This window comes from Brachypodium distachyon, chromosome 2 (assembly GCF_000005505.3).
Source record: "Brachypodium distachyon strain Bd21 chromosome 2, Brachypodium_distachyon_v3.0, whole genome shotgun sequence".
Classification (NCBI taxonomy): Eukaryota; Viridiplantae; Streptophyta; class Magnoliopsida; order Poales; family Poaceae; genus Brachypodium; species Brachypodium distachyon.
The window spans coordinates 20895109-20913298 of NC_016132.3; the positions used below are offsets into that span (position 1 = coordinate 20895109).

General features: G+C 40.2%; 1 pseudogene; it reads left to right on the forward strand.

Annotated features, from left to right (window-relative positions):
* The first annotated feature begins 227 nt into the window (after positions 1 to 227).
* On the forward strand, positions 228 to 16847 carry LOC100837062 (annotated as a pseudogene).
* Positions 16848 to 18190: the final 1343 nt, after the last annotated feature.

Sequence of the window (18190 nt, forward strand, 5' to 3'; positions counted from 1 at the left end):
AAAACCGAAAAAGTATTTTCTAGTATATCTACCTGATTTTCCCAGCTCGTAAAGCCACGTCACCTTCTTTTATCTCACCACCCCGCCCCCGATGTCGATTCCGCATCATGTTCGCTCTGGATCCCTCGGTATGGGCCGCTATGGGCTATTCCCGCGAGATGGGCCTTGAGCAAGCCAGCAGCGCTGCAGCGGCAGCGCTACACGTACGTGTTTTTTTTTGTTTTTTGCGGATAATACGTGCTTTTCGTCTCTCGCATTTTTCACCCGACGTTTCTTCTTCCCGTACCCAGCGGCCAGCGTACAAAATCCCACCACAACTCCGAGCCTGGAGATGGCCGGAGGTTGGCGGCCACCTGGGACACCGCCGCCAGATCCACCAGCAGCAGGCGTCGTCGTCATGGCGGGGGAGGTGAGGAGGAGGAACCGACAAAACAGACAGGAGATGGTGGGAGACCGACCGCTGGTTGCTGGGCTAGCAGAGAGGAGAGGCGACGGCCGTCGGCCAGGTGATGCTGCCATGAGGCAACACGGAGTCCTCAACACGGTGGCCAGACGCAGTTAAGATATTCGCTATTTCATCATGATTTGATTTGTAAGTTTGATTTATTAGATTGTCCGCAAGATTTATCATCCATCCTTAATTTGCTTTATTAGTTCTTTTCATTTGTGAAGATAAAAGCTTTTCGGATGAAATCCAACCACGCCATTATATCAAAATCAGATGCTGCGTGTACAGGTGAGTTTGTTTCATACCTACGATTGTCAAGAAAATCATAGATTAAGTAGGTACATGTATCATGTGATTAATGTACAACAAAGACATGATCATATAGTTTAATGATTCTGATTTCTAATCTTTGCTTTTTTTCAGAATAAAGAAGACAGAAGCGTCCGTTGGGGATTTTGTAGGCAAGGCACAACTTAATGATACAGCTATCTCTTTTTGTTCTATTTTCTGTGTATTGCAGATTTTTTTTTTCAAAAAAATTATTGTTTAGGCTGTCTTATGTTGAGACCTTATGTGTGCTTTGCCTCTCCTATTATAATGTGGCCATATTTTATCTTTCGGTGCTTAAATTTTTTGTTCCATGGAAATTTGAAAATGTTCTTGCAGATAAATAAAGTCCTATTTTGAAATCACAGCCACCTTACTGCAGAGGTGAGTCCAAGAATCCCACATTCTTCCTAGATGTAAGTTGGTATAAAAATATAGTCGGTCTGTAATTTATGTCTTATCTGCCTTTTTTTCTATGCAATGCATGTGTCTATTTAAACATCTTATAACATATGAAAGGCAAAAAGTCCCGCTGCAATGCGCGGGGTATCATCTAGTATAGGAAAAATGGACATCCACAATTCTATTTCTCAGCCCAGCAACATAGCGGTACGGCCCATTGATATATCGGTGACCAGTGGAGAAACCCCCCTTGATCGATTAGATCGATCGCTACCCCTTCTCCCGACACGACTCGCAACTCTCTTCTCTAAATCAAGAACACCGTATCACCCGGTCGTCTCTCTCTTCCTTGGCTTCCTTGACACCGACGAGGTTGGCCTTGAGGTGCCTGGTTGTGACGGCAAACTTGTTCCGTATTATGTCTGGCATCTAATGACCACGCCAATAGGATGATGGCAATGAAGGGGACAGAGGCGAAGGTGGTGGGGCTTGTGGGCGAGCGGACGGAGAGGGACGCAAAGGAGAGACCGGGTCATCACGAGGTTGCGCTGAGAGGTCACAGTTCGAGGCGGTGACGATACGTGATGGCACGGGGGATTATCCTGGGGTGCTGGGCTTTGGGGCTTTTCCTGGGGTGCTAGGGCCGAGCTTGTTTTTTTGACATACAAGCAGAGTGCGCAGGAGGAAAAGTTGCAGATGAACCGACGTACAGATGCCAACTGGAAATTAATAGATAGTATAGATATAGATTATACTACCATTCCTTGCCGGTAGTAGTAAAAGGTACACTAAAAAACCTCTGACATGAAGTTAACAACAACGGCATAGTAGCAAAATCCGTTTGTGTGAAGAGTTAGTAAACGGTATTTTTTTCGAAATAGATTATGATACTATATATGGTTATTATAGCTAGCAACTTGAAGGGTAAATACATAGAGTACATATATAGATAGCGCATATGCTATATATGATTTACCTAATAATATATAGAACGTTTCTTGTATTTGCAGGTAAGGTTAATTTGATGCATGTTTAATTAAATGTAATCGAAATCTATAAATAGGCAGAAATGGTAAATTATGCTGCACGATGTTGTTTAATTGCATGAAACTTTTAGTGATGCTATATATAGGTAGGAATAATCACACTAAAGGTGACAAAAAGCTGAAGTCATCCCTAAATGTTGCATTTTGCCCTAGAGACATTTTCTACAAGCAATAGAAGACATTTTAGAGTCACTTTATAAGTTTGAGACTTTTTTTTATCAAATATGCTTTCTATTAGGATTTACAAATATCTAAAAATACTGAAATGTGGCCCAAATATTGTAATTATTGCGTGGGGTCATAATATGCGCATATAAGGATGGCAAAAAGTTTGAAAACATTTCATACAATTTGGGTTGTACATTCTTTGTAATGAGTTCATCTCGTACGATGGTTCATAGATGTTAGAAGTAAGCTATGTAGTTTGTGATGTCATGTGTCCAACACACTTGAGACACTTTCTACAATAAATGGGCGTTAGAGTCATTGTGAAAGATTAAGACTTATTTTAATGAAATTTGCTATTTATTAGGATTTAAATGCATTTTCTTCCCATTTTGAGCAAAAATAATCCAGAAATACCTAAATGTGGCCCAAACAATCTGTTTTTTTTTCATGGTGTTATACTATGGCCATACAAGGCTGGCGAAAAAGTTTGAAAACATTGCACATAACTTAGGTTGTATATGCTTTGTTAATGGTTCGTCTCGTACGATAGTCATTAGAGGCAAGCCATGAAGTCTTTTTATGTCATATGTCTCGACACGAACACTCTAAATACAGCAGAAGTGATCCTTGCTCACTTGGTTGGGGGATTGGATGTTACAATCCCACCACCTGGGTTAAAATCATCATGGATGCGAATTTAGGTTCCTAATTATACTATCAGGGTTTCCCTCATTTTTTTCTTTAAAAACCACACTAAGTACATTATCTACAAACAATGGACGACGTTTCAAAGTTACCATGGAAAATTGAGACTTTTTTTAATCTAATTTGCTATCAATTAGGATTTAAATGCGTCGCCATTTCGAGCAAAAATAATCCGGAAATACCTGAATGTTGGCCAAGCATCTGATTTTTTGGATGGGGTCATATGGGGTCATACAAGACTGGCGAAAAAGTTTGAAAACATTTCACACAACTTGGGTTGTACATGCTTTGTAATGGGTTTATACTATGGTCATACAAGGCCGGTGAAAAAGTTTGAAAACAGTTCACATAACTTGGGCTCTACATGCTTTGTAATGGGTTCCTCTCGTACAATGGTTCAAAGAAGTTAGAGGCAAGATCTGAAGTTTGTGATTCCATATGTGTCCGACACATCAAGACCTTTTCCGCAAGAAATGGATGACGTTTTAGAGTTACTTTTGAGATTGAGACTTTTGTTTCTCAAATTTGGTATTCATTAACATTTAAATATATTTTCGTACCAATTTTAGAAAACAATTCCAGAAATATCTAAATGTGGCCTAAAGTTCTAATCTTTTCTTGATGTCATGCTACGAGACATACTAGGCTGGTGAAAATGTTTGAAACGTTTCACACAACTTGGGTTTACATGCTTTCCAATGGGTTCATCTCGTACAATGGTTCATAAACGTTATGGGCAAGCTATGAAGTTTGTGATGTCGTATGTGTCCAACACACTCAACACATTTTCTACAAGCAATCCACGACATTTGAGAGTTACATGCAAGACTAAGATTGAGACTTTTTTTGATCAAATTTTCAATTTAATAGAATTTAATTGCATTTTATTGCCATTTGGAGCAAAAATAATCTAGAAATACTGAAATGTATCCCACACAATCTGATACTTTCCATGGGGTCATTTTATGGGATTACAAGGTTGCTGAAAAGTTTGAAAACATTTCACACTACTTTGGTTGTACATGCTTTGTAAAAGGTTCATCTCGTACGATGGTTCAGACGTTAGAGGCGAGCTATAAAGTTTGTGAGGTCATATGTGTCCAACACACTTAAAGACATTTTCTACAAGCAATGGACGACATTTTAGAGTTACTGTAGAAGATTTAGATAGTTTTGAACAAATTTGCTATTTATTAGGATGTAAATGCATTTTCTTGCAATTTTTAGAATAATAATCCAAAAATACCTAAATGTGGCCCAAACATTCTTATTTTTTGCATGTGGACACGCTATGTGCATAAAAGGCTGGCTAAGAGGTTATAAAACAGTTCATACAACTTGAATTGTACATTCTCTCTAACGGGTTCATTTCGTATGATGGTCATAGACGTTAGAGGCCAGCTATGAATTTTGTGATGTCGTATGTGTCCAACACACTAAAGAAAGTTTTATATAAGCAATGATTGACATATTAGAGTTATGGTGGAAGATTGAGACTTTTTTTGAGCGAATTTGCTATTTATTATGATTCAAGTGCATTTTCTTCCCATTTTGAAAAATAAATCTAGAAATACTTAATTGTGGCCCAAACATTATAATTTTTGCATGGGGTCATACTATGCGCAAGGACGGCAAAAAGTTTGAAAACATTTCATACAACTTGGGATGTACATGCTTTGTAATGAGTTCATCTCGTATGATGGTTCATAGATGTTAGAAGTAAGCTATGTAGTTTGTGATGTCATATGTGTCCAACACAGTGAATACTTTTTGTACAAAATGGACAATATTTTTGAGTTATCGTGGAAGATTTCAACTTATTTTTATCAAAGTTGCTATTTATTAGGATTTAAATGCATTTTCTTGCCATTTTGAGTAAAAATAATCCATAAATACTTGAATGTGGCCCAAGCAATATGATTTTTTTAAGGTCTTACTATGCATTTTCTTGCCATTTTGAGAAAAAAGCTTGAAAACATTTCACACAACTTGGGTTCTACATGTTTTGTAATGGGTTCATCTGGTACAATGGTTCATAGATGGCAAGCTATGAAGTTTATGATGTCATATGTGTTCAACACACTAAAGACATTTTTTACAAGTAACGGACGACAGTTTAGAGTTACTTTGGAAGAGACTTTTTTTAATGAAATTTGCTATTTATTAGGATTTAAATGCATTTTCATGGCATTTTGAGCAAAAATTATCCAAAAAAAGCTAAATGTGGTGCAAACATTCTTTCTTTTTGCATGGGTCATACTATGAGTATGCAAGTTTGAAAACATTTCACGCATATTGTCGAAAATTTTGAAAACAATTCAGACAATATTTTTTATCCCTTAGATTGCCGCACAAAGCCCAACCCTTAAGCCCTAAAAGTCACGAAATTGAATTAAAACAATTTTTTTTCCTGAAATAGGTATAAAAACATTTTTATCCTGAAAATGATTATTTAATGCCAAAAGGGCCATTTTGGGGGGTTTCAGCCCAGGCCGGGCCCTGGCTTGGGGTTTTCTCGCTGGGCTTTACGAAGCTTGCCTAGCCCGCGGTATGCCCAGGTCTACTTGCAACCATGGGCATCAGATCTACCTCAAAGAAGATTCACACGGGTGCTTCATCTATACGCATCCGCGAGTTGGGAAGAAAGGCTTGCATAGAAGGAGATGGATGAAAGGGAAGCAACTCAGAGGTATCGGTAGGAGTTGAATGCAAAACTTGAAGCACAACAACGAGAATTTGATGAGCGTGTAAGGAAGCAAGAGTCATAAATAGAGGCCCCGAGAAAAGACTAGAAAATGAAGAGTTCAGCTTGTGAAAAGGGGCGGAAAGAAGTGGAAACCATGCTCGGTTTCCTTGTAAGAACGTCGAAAGACAGTAACCCAAACCCTCCCCCCAGCGTCATTGTGCATTGTTCGATTGATGCAATACTGCTATTAATATGCTACATTATTTATTCATTTACGTTGTTTATTCACTACACATGTGCAATACAATACTGTCTTAGACATCTTAGATTGAAATCTGAACGGAAGAATTCATGTTATTTCCGTGTCATGTTCGCTGAATTTAAAATGATGTCAATATATGTTTGTGATGGAACTGTGACGGTCCGTGGAACCCACTGGACCACGTCACTAGAGGACAATATTTGGTGACGTAGGGATGAAAACCGTCACCGGGAGTTAATCTGTGATGGAGCTTCGGTGATGGTGCCAGTGACAACAATAAACCATCACTAGAAGATGAATAGTGATGGAAATGGATGTTAGGTGACAAATGGCGTCTGTCACCAAATATCTGATCTATTGTAGTTGGAGTTAAATTCACCACCCAACAATGCGGAATGAACTGCAAATGACTGGACACGCACACTGCACCTGACAGCAAGGGGACCCAAGCCAGCCAGCCATTAGGGGTTCAAACCTCATGTCCGCAATGGTCCTCGGTGGGATTAGACTCGATCAGGTGGCGCCTGAAACTCCCATATCGTTTTCCTTGTTTATTTGTGTAGATACGTTTCCCAGATCGCACCTCTTCTTTGTTGCCTCTCCTTCTGCCCCCTTGTGTTTCTTCTAATTGCTAGTAGTAGCTTTAGGGTCCTCTACGTTGGCGCATGATAATTTTTTCCCTTTCAAATGCTATGGGAAACGGTGAGGGAATTTGCGTGCTGATGTATTAATTAATACCAAGGATTTGTGTTAAAAACATTTCTTATTTGGCATGACAACAAGGTCTTAAATAAAGCTAGTTATATTACGCTTTAGGTTATTTAAGGAAAGATAGTTGTGTGAGCGTGGGACTTGCTCATTTCAAAATGACTTGACCTATGAGTCGCAAAGTTTGAATGCAAGAGTACCAGGAGAAACATGTTGCAAGACACGACCAGAAAATCTGGACATACACAAACAAACACCAAAGATATATTTTAACAAAAATCACACAAAGTATACAAATACTATACTGGTTATGAATTCCATACCGTAAATCACATAGGTTTTCGTTGTCTTCCAATTGAGGTGGGAGTTTCTATTGATAGTCACACACTAGACAAACGAGAAATACACAAAATTCTAGGGATTGTAATGTAAAAGATCCAAACGAGGGTGTAAATTAACCCCGTCTCCGCTTTGTCGCCTCCTCCCCCCTTCCCTCACTTCAAGCCATCTCCCCCCACGGACTCCGGATTTGATCTTCCCTATTCACCAGATCTAGAGGTGTTACCCGGTCCGTGAGTAGATCGATGCCCGATTTGTTTCTTGTTGTTGTTTTTTATGCGTTTCTATGGGAATTTTGGATGTGGAGCTTGTTTTTTGGTTGTCGGTGCAGTGGTTTTAGGTGCGGCCGTGTTGTTGACATGGCCGCAGTGGAGGAGCGCAATGGAGATGGAGGAACAGGGTGGGTTCTAGCATTGCCGGCATCGGAAGGGGGGAGCTATGGCAGGCGCGCTCGAACATCTAAGGTGTTGTCGAGCCCCATAGATTCCATCTCCGGTAGAAGGTACTGCTCCTAGCCTCTGTCAACTATTTAAGATTATCTTACTCGGTACAAGTGGTTTTGCTTACCTGATTCAAATGCTCTCTTGCTTCGATTGCGGCTCATATGGGTCAGCTGCTTGCTCGGTAAAATGATGTTTAGGGGATGCTTAGCTAGCATATGCAATTGGCTCTGCTTTTGAAATGGTGTGGCAAGTAACCCTGTTCTCAACACATTTTCCACCTTCCAACCATGGGAAGTTGCATGGATGTTGCGGGGGTTAACAATGGCTTTGTAGTTCACGAGATGTTCGGGATCGTTGTTCTTTTTTCCTTAAAAAAATAGTGTGTGTGTGTGTGTGTGTGTGTGAAAAACATTTGTGTGTTGCGTGTGAAAAACATTAGTGATGTTACATTTATTTAGGCCTTAAAAAAATTGATCTAGTGGTTGTCATCTGCTGGTTTCTTTATGTTCATTTCATTATGTTTATGACTCTGGTTTCGGTGATATGTTTTTCATGCTTATGTTGGTCCATTTGGCTAAACCATTACATATTCTAGGTTTTGGATATTAGTTGTTTGGAAATGAGATCATTTCTAGGCTTCATTAGTACAAGTGTGCGGCCTAGAACATCATGGCCCTTAAATTGGGATCAGACCTGACTCCCGTGTCGTCCGAAGGCCCGACGTGGGAAGGCTAAACCCTAGCCGCCGCCGCCACCCTCTTTCTACACCCTTTCTCCTCGCCGCCTTCATTAAACCATAATGTATTTCAGGTGTTGGATTTTAGTTGCTTGAAAAAGAGAGCATTTCTAGGCTCCATTGGTAGAAGTGTGAGATAAGGAACATCATGGCCCTGAACTTGGGATAAGGTCTGACTCTCTTGTCCTCTGAAAGGGCAATCCGGGAGATCCAAACCCTAGGCGCCGTCGCCACACTCCTTCCATCCACTTTCTCGTTGCCGACATTTGAGAAGGATACCGGGGAAAGGCCGCATGTGGCCAACGTTGAAGGCGGTGGCGAGGTCTTCCATCTAGTTGTTTTCTCACGGGGGAGATGAATGATTTTCTTTTGATCCCACAGTAGATCGCGTGGTCATCATGAGCATGGTGCTCTGGGGGTCTCTAGAGGCGGAGGCGTGGGTTCGGGTTGTGGCTCTTCCCGATGGTGCGGCATCTGATTACTAGGCCAGGGAGAGTGATGGCCACATCGGCGAGCGTCCGCTTCTTTACGTGGATCCACGGATGAGTGTTCGCGATGTGCCACAATGTCACTCCCTTCCAACATTTTCTCCGACGTCAGGATCGAGTATGTCGATGGTCTCTGTGTCAGGAGCCGGCTGCCGTGAGTGCAAGGGCCTATCGGTAGAGATGGTTGAAGGCGGCAATGGCGAATTCGACGACAAGTACACTTAATTTCTCCAGGTGAAAACCATTGATATTTGCCTCTTGTCTAGATGTGAGTGCAATGATAATGTACATTTGTTGTGTCCTTGCTGAAGCTATTGGCTTGATCCACATCAGGGATGATAATCTCATGTTTGACCTATTTGATTAGCCTCCACAAAATTGTGAATATAGACGGCGGTCTCCTCTAGAAGGCGTTGTCTTGGGATACCACACTTTGTGCCGATCCCATGTTGTCATGGTTGGTGGATTTGGTCCCGGGCAATTGTTTCGTGGTAGATGATAGAATATAGGCTGTCATAAGGACAGTCTAAAGAAGACGGCCTCCAAATTTTTATTTTTTACTTTTATAGGTTGATGTGTTTCGATTTGATGTGTGTCATCTTATTTAATAAAAGATATGGTGGTGTACATTAGAGAATGCAGAGGCCGAGAGGTTTTGCCTTCTGTTTGAAAAACAATTTGGTAGAAGTGTCTTGCTTGGTTTGCGTTGTTGCCAGTTGTTATGCTTTTTAGTTGGATAATTTTGTTTGAGTTCCTATGACATACTGGCCTATGGTTTAATATGATTGATAGACTACCTATATCAATAAGGTGCATCTTCTTTTTTGGTAGCAGTTAAGCATGTTTGGCTTGGAGGATGGGTGACCGACCGGGAAGTTGATCCCGAGAGCGCATGAGTGAGGACAAAGTGCGCTGGAAAGACTAGGATTGGTGTGTGGGGACTCTCTTGAGCCTAGAGAGCTTCCAGGAGGGACGCAGGGGCATTGCAAATTGGTATCAGAGCCGACCCTTGTGGGGACAGTCTTGAGCCTAGAGCTGCCAGGAGTGACGCCGGGGCATTACATGTGCGGGTCAGTTGTCTGTACATGAGGACATGTGCACTGGACGCATGTGGGCGTGTGCCAAGAGGGGACGATCTGGCTTGGGCATGTCACTGGCGATGACAAGGACGTCAGGTCATCTGAGGAGGGTTGTGTGTGACATACCGGTTTATCGCTTAATAGGATTCATAGACTACCTATACCAATACGGCGCATCTTCTTTTCCGATAGCCCATCCAAAAGGAACCTCAAATTTAAGCGTGCTTGGCTTGGGGGCTGGGTGATCGACCGGAAAGTTGATCCCGGGAATGCATGAGTGAGGACAAAGACTAGTATTGGTGTGGGGGGACAGTGTTGAGCCTAGAGAGATGCTAGGAGTAACACTGGAGCGTTACAGTTCCATTGGCTCGGAAATTGGTGTGCTTACTCGAGGTGGATGAAAGATGATTCTAAGTGATCCTCAAAATGATTCAAAGTGGTGAACTGGTGATTTATACTAGTTTTAATATCTTACGTAAGTTTCAACTCACTGTTTTGATTGGTTTATTGAATTTAGCTTGCTTTGTGCTGATACATCATGGTCTCAGCCAATTTATTTGTTTCTTTAGATGCATTTTTTAATTGGGATATGGTTTATAACTTCTTTATATTCAGTTTGACAATAAATTGTTATTTTCATTTAGAACATGATGGATAAACAAAGCAGTTCTTTTATTGTTTGATATGCTGCTGTTGATGTTTTCATGATGTTAATTTTAGTGTTCTAATTTGCAAGCATGTGTTGATTTTGTTTCTTTGCACATACTATAAACTCCACATATTTGGTGATGGAATTATTCATCTGTAGATAAATGTTGGTCGACCAAGTTTATTAGCACTGCATATATGCTGCTAGAAGTCATTCAATAGCTGAAACATTGTGCCGTGATAATTCAATTGATGCTACTCCTGAACACTGGAACATCCCAAATTTTGGCTTATCAAGATGACTATTTAGGAGATATGATCTCATCAAAGTGAAACACATTTTAAGTTAATTATGTTTATTTATATATGTGCTAGTAATGAAAGGTGGAATATACCGATAGGTGTTTATCATAGTTAAATCGCTCCCATTTTGACAGACATGCTTAGTTTATCCTTTGCATCGCTAATTCTCGATTTAAAAAATGGCACATTCATTATGAAATTTTGCTTAATGGAGCATCAATCATCCTAATATATTTAACTAGTTATAGTTTTCTAATATATCTGGTCGCGGATTTCTAATTTTGCTATGTAAGATGTTTGATGATGAGAAAAAAGGAACAATGTTGCTGAGAAATCCAGGTCATGAGAACTTGGTGATTTTTGCCTTGTCCATCTTTGCTTTGTTTCTTTCAACTAGATACTCTACTTCGGATCTTAGATGGTTTTTTCTTGCATGATTTATGTCTTATACTACATGTTACTAATGAAATCCTACATGTATCAGGCAAACAAGTGGCGCTGTAAGGAGACCTAGGGGTGGCTGGACACCTGAAGAGGTTAGTATTTAACTCTTTATTTTTAAATAACTCACTTCTGCTTCATCTTCTATAGGTTCAGTGTATCTGTAATACAACCTCTAGTGTCAAACTGGTTGTTATATGACATCTGCTATTATCTTGCTCTGCTAGTGCATCCAGGCATTTTCTTCCCTCAGTTGACCTGGCTATATATTCTCATTTTGCTGCAGGATGCAAAGTTGCGCAAGGCAGTTTCTGCTTTCGAGGGCCAAAATTGGAAGAAGATAGGTGTGGATCTCCTTCGTGCTCTGCATCAGTAATCAATATCCACCCAACAATTCCGTAAAACTAGTAGTCAATAATCATATGTACTCCGTATTTCTCTTTGTTTCTTTGGTTTATATGCGTTGTTCTCATGTCACAGAATTTTGTCTATTTGATCATGCAATATATATGTTTAACATTAGATAAGTGTATCTTTCGTTCCTCAACTATTGTCAAAGTGCAGGTTTCATCTCTCAACCTTTTTTTGTGCAAATTTCGTCCCTTAGCTGCTAATACCGGGTAAATTTGATCCCGGTCCAGTATAGTTTGGTCAACCTTGACCATCAGGTTTGACCAAACTGTACCAGCTTTAGGACCAAATTTACCTGATATTAGGAGAGGAGGGATGAATTTCCCACAAAAGAAGTTAAGGGAAAACCTACACTTTGATAATAGTTGAGGGGCGCGAAGTAAACTTATATGGTAATATTATTTCTTGTGAGAAGAGTGCGCTATACCTCTTGCTAGGAAGTTTCAATCTTATATTATATTAAACTCTATAGGGTTTAGAGGCATGTTAGAGTCACCAAAAGAAGTATCTATTCATACTTCATTTTCAATGTTTGAGGTAGAACTCATGTTGCACCCCCTATAGGATTTGAGGCGCATTTTGAAGATGAGTTACCTATAACAATGAAAGTTAGCATAGGGTAAATTACATGTTTACTTTGGGAAACTGTAAAACATTTTAATTAAAGTAACACAATCTCATAGAAGATATTTGGTGTTTATGTTTGCAGCCGAATCTTTTCCAGATAGGACAGAAGCACAATGTTTGCATAGATGGCAAAAGGTTCTGGACCCTGAACTACTAAAAGGACCTTGGACCAAAGAGGTTTGTTGGTTTTGGTGCATTGAATCAAAATCTGCATATTATATATTGTAATATGTACATTCATTAAGTTCTCTTACAGGAAGATGAGACTATTATCGACATGGTGAAGGAGCACGGGCCAAGAAAATGGTCTGATATAGCAAAGTCACTCCGTGGTCGTACTGGTAAACAGTGCCGAGAGAGGTATTCATTTCATAATGTACCATTTATGATGTTGCAATCAACAAACTAGTTATTCAACGCACGCTCACTTTTCAGACCTAATAATTGGTGGTTGTTGATTTTTCTTCTCTAATGTAAATTGTGGTAAATATTTTTAGGAAATGTTTCACCCAAGTCCTGTGCTATCAAAACTGGATATCACTTTGGCCTCTCCAAATCTTTCTGTGTGGCACCATGTTTTAGTATGGTTAATATCAGTATTTTGTCGATGTGGCACTTTGTTAACAAGGAAAGAGAAGGGAACCGTCTCTTATGATGAATACATCTCTTCACGCAAACCACACAAAAATCACTAAATTTCTCTCACAAATCTATTAACGGTTAAATGACAACTACTTTGGATACAACACTAATAGACAATGCATTTGTGAGATTGTATCTTAACATTAACCATCAGTCCTGCACTAAGAGACAACAACTACAGAAAATGCATTGGGAGAGGCGACTCCATTTAAAATCTTTATAGATGAGACCTACGCCCTCTTTTGTTTAGTCACAGTAATAGCGGAAAATCTGGTTCTCAGAGATAACTGTTGGTGTTTTTATTTATCGGCAGGACAAGAGAGTTAAAGTTATATAGCAACCGTCCATGAGATCTTGCAATTGTCCTAACAACTTTTCAAAAAAATTCCAAAGTCCTGCGCAATGTCTAGAAACACGTCTATGGAAACACAACCAGCTCCTATTCACAATAAAAGAGCTAACCCAAGAACTTCTGTCACCAGAACCCAAAATTCGTGTGCAATTGCATCCCCTGAGCACAGGGGGTCTCTTCGATGCCATGCTCCTTTTTGTCCACTTTAAGTTTAACAATTCTTTTTTTTTGCAGTAGTCTACTGTGTATGGTTACCTTACAATGTGGGGTTCTTCAACACACATGACACATGGTGGAGTGTAGGGATCCATGGACTCCGACATAGCCATGATTTATCTGTTGTGGCATAGAGCCAATAACACCATATGAAGCGTTAGTTAAAAGCTAGTTCTCAAAGACTTAGACCCGGTTCTTACACTTGGAGCATGCAGATGTTAATCTTTTTTCTGTGCGTGCACCAATTCTAGCCACATAAAAAATACATCCGTGGATCCAACCATTGGTGTCCTAGGCTGCTGCATACTCCCTTGAGAAAAACGAGCAGGTGGGAAAAGTTGGTGAGTTGAGGAAAAAATAATCTGACCAGCGGGTCCCAAAAGTAGAGGCTACAAATATCTATATTGGAGCAGTTTCTAGATTCTTAGCATCTCTATATGTGGCAGTTTTCTGGACTCCACACATTGCTCCGATGATTTGATTTGCCAAAATTGGACATATTAAAAAGTTGCAGCATCCTTGAAATGTGAATGGTGTATGTTAGATTCAAATTTCTAGATAGCCAGAGACTAGTGCCAGCAGCATGAGTAATTTTTATCAGAACAGTGTTTCTCAGTTCTTTCCAAATAATCTTACCTGGCGATCAGGCTGATTTAAGCTATCAGTTGAATATTGATTTACATATCTAATATATATAGTCTTAGTAAGGTTTCTTGTTTACTTGATTCAACATTTGATGTAATAAAGTATGCAGCATAAAACACCGCTCACTTTACTTTTGACGTTACTCTTATATTTTAGATGGCATAATAGTTTGAATCCACAATTAAGAAAAGGATTTTGGACTGTTGAGGAGGAGCGTTTGCTTGTTAATGCTCATCGCATGCTTGGTAATAAATGGGCAGATATTGCAAAACTTCTTCCTGGAAGGTACTCCCTTTTTGAAAAATTGTTTCTCATACATTTAGTTTATACTAAATCTTGTTGCTTGTCAGATGATGGTCTCTGTCATACCTATTGAGAAATTTAGGAAGCTCTGTAGTATTATGTATCAACTTGTTCCTCAGTGAGACTACTGTTTAGGGTTCATGTTCTGTCTTGTCTCACCAACTAGAGTTTTAGACAAAGTTTAGTTTGCACTTGAACAGTTTGTGTTCTCCTGTCAGAAATAGAGATTAGAAGCCCTTGTTTAGGATAAGTCCTCTGTATAAACATTATTTTATCCTCTTTATTTGATGATGCATTCCACTTGTACTTTTTCCTAATACAATGACTTTAGTAGATGTATGGTCTAGACATTTGTTTAATAAGTTCGACGTCTTAAAACTGATTTATTTTTGTCATACAGAATTTGACATGTACCTGACATAGTGAATGGACATTTTTAGCCTTATAGGTCCCGCTACTTGGCTAGATGATCAAGAAATGAAATTTCTACTAGACGTTAGTGTGACTAGGATGATCAGAACTGAAATTTCCAGTATGGAGAATGAAAATACTCAAATACACATTATTTGATGCAGTATTCAAAATGGAAATGCACGTTATTTCGATTTATCTCTTGTGAATGCGTTACTGCATTCTGTCATTTATCTGATGGTCCTATACATAAACTTCTACCATTTTTTTTCATTAATAGAAATTACCTCATTTAATCAAACAATTGTACATGCGCAACTGCTTGTATTTCAGCTTGTGCTGATTTAATTTTGTTCATGACTCCAGGACAGATAACGCAGTAAAGAACCATTGGAACAGTTCAATGAGAAAAAGGCTAAAGCACTATAATCGCAGTGTCACTCGTAATGATTTGAAACATGCAGCAAATCGGCCACCTGCTGAGAACCATATAGACTTGAATAAAGAGCCAAGTATCAGTTGGCAAGACTGCTCAGTAGTAGTTGATCACTCTCATCCTGCCTAGAGTCCAAGGATATGCAGTTTGGGAAATATTAAGGGCTGTTCAAATTTCCTCTCTCCTTCCATGCCAGTTGCTCGACCAGTAACTTTATGTGAGGCATCAGTACCTGATGATTCTGCTGTTGCTTTAGCATTGCTGGGGCTGAAAAGGGATTCTGGTCATGACCAGGACAGGGGACTAATGTTCGTTTCTGAGAACGGCCTGGAAATTGATCTCATGACAGATAAAATGGGTCCTTCAGGACTAGCCAAGTCAGGTGAAACAGCAAACATTGGATGTGAATCACCCTCGCAGAATGAGGCTCGGCCCTTTGGTTCTCTTCGTTATCAGATACCTATGCTAGATGATACTGGCCTTGCTCGTTCCCCAGCTTTCTCAACACATCATGGGGTTGCATCTCAGTCACTAACTGGTTATACTACTCCCTTTCCTACAGATGGAAAGAAATCAGATCTGCTAAGTGTTGACGCAATATTGAAGAGCGCCGCTGAAAACTTCCCAAGCACTCCTTCTATACTGAGGTGCAGAAAAAGGAAGAAACCAGCGCCTGATCAGGATTGTGAGCTTAGGATCGACACAAACGGTGGTAGTTTTGACACTCCCATGGGAAACTCCAATGCAGATGGCCCAAATTCATTTAAAAATTCAACATCTCTGTCCGATGTTTTGGGGAAGTCTGATGATTCCCCTTCATACCGACCAAGGTCAAAAAGCATGGCTGTCTTGAAAACCATTGAGGAGCATCTAGATTTTTCATCCGATGCAATGGATATTTCTGACACCTCTGGGCTTTGGAAACCTGCTTGCCGGAGTTCTGAAATCATCAATTCCAGCACAGATATTTCAAGCGTGCAAGATAAGAAAATTGGTGGGCATATGATTGGATTGGAAACTTCAACCGATGACTTTGTACACACAACCAAGTTAGATGCAATCTAATTATGCAGCATTCGGGTAGTCAGGTATGATAGCTATACTGCATTGCATGTCTTTCAGTAGTGCACTTTTGCATACACAATGAGAAAGTTGCATTGTCTATGCTAGACCTTGAATTAACCAGTTAACTCCAATTTTTTCATGTATGGAGGTCCTTGAAATGATTCATCTTGGAGTACTTAATTTACAAATTACCTCCCCTACCTTGCAGAAACAGTAGGTGATCCGCCAAAGAGCACAAAAGGAACTCCTGTGTATAACCTGGCTTGCTCATAGTTAGCAGTTCAATTTTAGGAGATCAAACTGTGTTCTATTTTCAATCAACATCTGGACCTGGACTCGAATCTACAAGAAATTGTAATCTGTTTTCGTTGTAACATTCTCTGACGGCTTTCTGCTGGTTCATATATAGGTTGGAATTTAAAGACATGTACCGTTGTTAGTTTGATCCTAATAAGGGTATGTGCCTTTGGTTCTTGCCCAAATTTGCCTTACCAAAATTTTGGCAACTCATACTATCTTGGTCTTGACTTGGTTTGCTGCAAAATAATTGGTTGCTTGTGGTATCTTGCCCACCACCTCACATTTCCTTTCATAATCCAAAATTTGGCCAAGGACTAACGAATCTTTTGCCCCGTTTTTGCTAGCATATGGTTGAGAAAAATTGGTAGAGCATGAATAGACATAAACCAAACATATCCTATATCATCTTTACTCGTAAAGATTTTGGTTGGTGGACGCAGGCCGCCGTATTCAAATCATCGCCACCTACTAATTTGATTGTTTATCCAGTGATATTACAATGTTCTCTTTAAAGAGCAGAAGATTTTTTTTTCAATCCATAGAGACACGCGGTTGCTGTGTTAGTAGAAGAAATGCTATATGCACTTTTAAATACAACAGCTAATTGAAAACTAATTGAAAAATGAAATGCTACAGGATTTCTAGTACAGTTGACAATTTCTTCCTGTTCAAGGTTGGATCCCATCTACTCCCTCCGTCGCAACTCGCAACAGTCAAACTCGTCGGCACACAATTTTGCTTCACTACTGTTGTTTGGAGTAAAGCTGGCTCGATTTGGCATGCATGCCTTGAACTAACAAGTCAACACTGTAAGCATAGCTTGTGTGGTTAGTGGGAGACGACATACCCCAACGATAGTGAATCATCTGATGATCTTTTTAGTGGGAGGCGATATACCCAACGGAGTCGTATCCGTATTGTTACAGCTCTTTTACGGTACCCCGGATTTAATATGAACCGTTCATTTCTCTTCATCCAGCGACCGGTATTATCTGGTACTCCATCGTTAGGCTCATGGAGTACCGATCAAAAACTACCGGAGTACCATGAATTGCAGGACAAAATCGTAATTGCATGACGGTGGTGGGGCTCATTGTGCGTTAAAAAAATGGGATCTTGCTTTGCCGGACACAAATGTTGCCACGCCGGCGGGCAATTAGAGCGCCGTGCCACCGCCGGACTAAGAGATGGAGAGAAGTGGACGAAGCCGCCGCCTGCCGCGCAGACAGCGGACGAACAGATGGAGCAGCTCAGCGCCGCCCGGCGACGATCACGCATGCACGCATATGGCTTTTGATGAATGGATTTATCTCTCTCCTAAACACTTGTTGATTAATTCATGCATCTCATCAAGATAAATCGATCGGGTCCCTCCAACTCTAAAATTAATGATTGGTGTGTGTTCTTTTCTAAATGGCTGCTGACTACTAATTAATCACTTGATGATTCATTCATGCATCAACCATGCTCCGCCGCCGCTCGACTGGAGTTCCTCCGATCAGGATCGGGACGGGGTCGGACGGGAGGGACCGCCGCCGCCACTTGACTGGGCC